Raw genomic sequence first — 4,896 nt, forward strand, 5'->3', positions numbered from 1 at the left:
AAGATTCATTAAACGCAGCGTCAAATCTATGTAAGCAAACAAACAAACAAACAAACAAACAAACAAACAAACAAACAAACAAACAAACAAAAAAGTTCGTCAAGTGTCTGTCTTCTTTATTACTGCTAGCTGCAATTATGCAGCTTGTGCTGTGCTATATACATAAAGGCTCACATTGAGTGCGGAGCTAGTGCTGGGCGACTACTGGAGCAATAGGAAGTCATAGCGCGACGGCTACTGTGAGTAGCTCTCTGTTCATTTCAAACTAAGCCGAATTGTTATTCATAGCTAGACGGCGATATGGTACAGGTACCAGCAGCGGGACTTTATTTGTGAATGAGGCTATTACTGTTGGCCTCTCGTGAAGGCAATGCTAATTATGGTGAACAATGTTGATATCTTCGTCCATTGGGGCTGCCTATATAAGCTACTGCGTTTAATAAGTTTCCTATAGTAATTTTGCGACGTTAATTGTTGATTTTATTCTGTTGCTGGTATTAATTGCATGTACTATTTCTGAGATTATTCGGCGATGCTGTGCCTCCATACTGTAACAAGATACGATTATTATCTGACTGCTGGTGTGGTTAAAAATGGGCACACGAGAGTGCTAAAGCTCGGAAATATAGTAAAGGGACCGCGTAACCACAATAACTGCTCGCTTCCTGAAAAGTCACGTGATTTGATTTCTTTACAGGTGTCGATAAAAATGAGCCGTGTTGCATTATATCTGGTCTACGCCGTCGCAACAGCAGGTGAGCCTGTGTATGAAGCGCTGCGGCTTTCCCGTAACACGTAGTGCCCTCTCTGATCGACAACGACGAACCGCTGAACATAATCAAAAGATCGAGCAATTCCTGTTTTTTTTTTTGTTCATGCGAACTTGTCTATTGTTTAGTGTTTCCTTACTGAAACGGCGAAAAGTATTTGGTTTTCCCTTCATGACGCCACACGATTCGCATTACACTGTTGATGCATTGCTTTCATCTTTCCACGAAATAAACAAAAAAAAAAACAATTTAAACAGGCGTATGATGCGAGTTGCTATGCTGCCTAAAAATGTGATCTCGACATAACGCAGCACTTGGAACAAAGCATGCACGTCACAAATCTTCGAGGCGCACGAATACGCCAGGAAAGGAGTAACGATATACTATATCGTCGTTCCCAATAAAGTACGCTACCAGGATCAAAATGTACGGCATGCGAGAATAATATTTCGAGGAAGGCCATGTCATGGCACGCCATTTTATCCTAACTTTGTCTGTCCACAAAACTCTTTGGGTCCTTGAATTAGCTCACGCTGCCGGAACAAAATAAATATGCAAATTCTTAGTGAGTGCGCCGAGGGCTTCGAGTGTGTACATAAGCGGAGCCTATGGTATGGGTAGTCCATCCCGAAAACATTTCGAGCCCTGAAATCCTGTAATGAAGATGCCAATACAGCGACAAGAGTATATACGGTCTTGGTCAAAAGTTCTGAAGCCAAAAGATTTTCGTCGCAGCCGCAAAATAGAGCTGTCACAGCGTCATTAAAAGCTAAATAGCGTTTAAAATGATAGGAAATTTCACACACACACACACACACACACACACAAACACACACACACACACACACACACACACACACACACACACACACACACACACACACACACACACACACACACACACACACACACACACACACACACACACACACACACACACACACACACACACACACACACACACACACACACACACACACACACACACACACACACACACACACACACACACACACACACACACACACACACACACACACACACACACACACACACACACACACACACACACACACACACACACACACACACACACACACACACACACACACACACACACACACACACACACACACACACACACACACACACACACACACACACACACACACGAATGAAGCCATCCTTTTTGGCGATGCCTCCTGGGCTGGCTCTCGGGAGAAGGCCCTGTTGTGAGCCCCATTTTCTTCCTAGCCAGAGCCGCAATCCGTGTCTTGTAGAACCACCATCTTCACTTACTAGCCCAACCAACAGCAGTGAAAGCGATGGACGTATTTTATGTGATCCGCTGTTTTCCTTGTGTCCACGACGACAACGTTGAGATGAAATCGATCTGTAAGTGTGGAGCTCATAGCAAAGAAAAAAAAGCACAGGCTGCTGATTGTGTTCCTTGAAAATAAAATATGATTTTGGCATGTGCAGTACTCCAGCCTGAAAGCGTATTTGAACAGTTTTTTTCCCCTCAACGAGATCTTTCCTGTGCCTCGTCAGTTCCTTTGTAGGAGATTCAATTGTATACCATTCCTTGTCACAAAAAGGCATACAGACATCTCAGTTAAGCAAGGAAGAGAGGAATATTCCTTTCCTTTGTATTTTTCGGTGCTAAAGGAAAGTTACTATTCAATTATTTGTCGGTCTAATTATTCTGGGTTACAACGTAGGAGACACAAGCCTCTCACTTTTAAGAATCGAAATTACGATCTTCGATTTCCGCTCACAGTTTTTTACTGAGTGAGGTAAGACGGCTGATGTCAAATCCTCACTTTCGTTAGCATTTATGTTCTGTGTGCCCAGAACTTGACAGTCTTTACGCGTCTACATCCTTTTGATAACGGTATCGTAGGACATCTTGTTTCAGTGCAAGTGTCACGTTGGACATGTACGAATGATGACGACGGACGCATATTATAACTACTAAAGCAGACACTTTCATTAAGTTTCTGAGCACTCGTGTTAGGAGATACTTTAATTTTTGCAAGCTAGCTAACAGTATTTGAAATTGAGTTGTAGTTATCTCAGCTTGATGCAATTCCAAAGAGTAGTGCCTTGTTGCTCGCTTTGAGGAACCGAAATGAATAGGTGAATAACCAGCTGAGTGGACGCCATCAATTTATTTGGTTAATTTGGGTCAGGGGTATATTATTTCATTTTGCTACGCTTCTGTTTCTGGTACTAAAATAGCCAAGTAAAAAAAAATTTTCTTTGGGTGATCACGAGACAGTTAGCCACATTAATTTAGAGACGACTTTCCGTATATATATATATATATATATATATATATATATATATATATATATATATATATATATATATATATATATATCAACAACTGTGTATGCATTTAGAGTACACACACACGCACGCACACAAACAGTACTTCCTCTGCCCTCCAAGAGCAACATTAAAAAGCGCCGAACAAAGGTAGAGGGGGGCAAGCCTCAGGGCCCAGACGGAGACAAGTTCACTTGTCGAAACGTTGGCTCTACCTGCGAATTGAGGCTTCCTCCCTCTACCCTTGTTCGGTGCTCTGTTTTAGCCGTCTTCCTCGCGTTCCACCTGGATCTGCAAAAACAGTAGGCGTACTGAAAATCGAGTAATGAATTTACTTGGATGAAGGATGTTTAGAAGCCTCTAAAACAAGCGCCATTGCAGCATTTGTAGGATGCGGGAAGAAATGCTGATAATACCATTGTCCAGCATTTGGAGACAAAAGCCCAGGCAAATGTCTTGATTTAACCTCCAATGCCGACTCAGGCTATGAGAGATGCCGTTGTGGAGGGCTACGGAAATTTCGACCACCTAAGGTTCTTTAACGTGCACTGTCATCGCACATAGACGGTCGACTTACTCGTCGCCCCCCTGGAAAAGCGGCCGCCAAGGCCGGGATTTGATCCCGCTTCCTAAGGTACAGCAGGCGGGCGCTAGCTACAGCGCTACCGCGGTGGGTCCGGTAGGCGTGGCTTCCACTCAATGCTACCGACACTATTTAGTATTCCGATATTCGAAAAACTAGCGCATGGCAAGCAGATAAGCAAGAGGCGTTCTCTGTGTGTGTACATGGAGCGCATTGCTGATATTGTGTTTGAGGTACACTCCAAGATTTATATTGCATGCTAGCTATAACTGCGATGTGGTGAACTCGAGATAAGAGGCAGTGTGATTAGTAGTCACATGTTCTCCTTTCGATAGCCTTCATTCTTTCGGCATGTTATTGCGCAAATTCTTCATTCTTTTCTGAACTAAGGTTTCTTACATATTTGCTGATGCTTCAAAATAGGACACGGCCATATTAGTCCATTGTCGACCTGAAAGCCAGCTCGCTACTTTAAAATGGAATAACATTCCAGTAGTTTACCACTGCCCGGAACAGTGTAGAATGAACATTCGTTGGCCCTGCCTTATGGCGACGAGTTTATTTTGAGATTTCATTTCGTTTTTGTTTGCAGTAACATTGCTCATGGGTGTGCCACATGCAAACGGAACTTCTGCCTTGAATTGGGCCTCTAATGGAGCGAAAGATTACTGGAATGGACGTGGTGACACGAAGGCAGATAATGCCGTTTAAAAACATCCAGCCGCTGCTCCAGCATCGAATTCTGCGCCACCCAGGTGAACCGACGATGGCTACACTTTACAAATAAAAACGAATTGCAAAAATGTTTTAAATTAATATTTGTCCTTCTGACCCGAAAGAGGGACAATACTGTGTATAAATTACTACTTCCGAAAGAAGCTGTCCGTAATGCAGAGCGTGGGAGATAAGTTCGGAACAATTTTTTTGCATTGCCTTTCTTTATGAACAAAGCGCTATTTGCATTTATTTTGTTGTCAGGACAGAATGCGGTATTTTTCTCGAAACGAAAGAGCTCTAGATCAATATTTACTGCATGAAAGATACAAAAAGGCAATGGAATACAATCGCATTTGCACGAAATAGCAGCTTAGGATTCATCCTTCACCTTCCAGAATTAGGGTGGAGTGGCAGCGCCACGATCGTCCTAGGTTCTTCAACACCACCCACTTCTATTGCAGCGTACCGTCGCTGATCAGCTTCACTTTTAAGCTG

At 43.0% G+C, this 4,896-nt stretch overlaps 1 long non-coding RNA gene across 1 annotated transcript; it reads left to right on the forward strand.

The window, feature by feature from the left end:
* The first annotated feature begins 694 nt into the window (after positions 1-694).
* On the forward strand, positions 695-4,487 carry LOC146188984 (uncharacterized). The gene is made up of 2 exons (XR_014707259.1): positions 695-755; positions 4,277-4,487. It is a non-coding gene; the product is annotated as an uncharacterized LOC146188984 (long non-coding RNA).
* Positions 4,488-4,896: the final 409 nt, after the last annotated feature.

The sequence above is a fragment of the Amblyomma maculatum genome, chromosome 5 (assembly GCF_055883805.1).
Source record: "Amblyomma maculatum isolate TAMU_Amacu chromosome 5, ASM5588380v1, whole genome shotgun sequence".
Lineage (NCBI taxonomy): Eukaryota > Metazoa > Arthropoda > Arachnida > Ixodida > Ixodidae > Amblyomma > Amblyomma maculatum.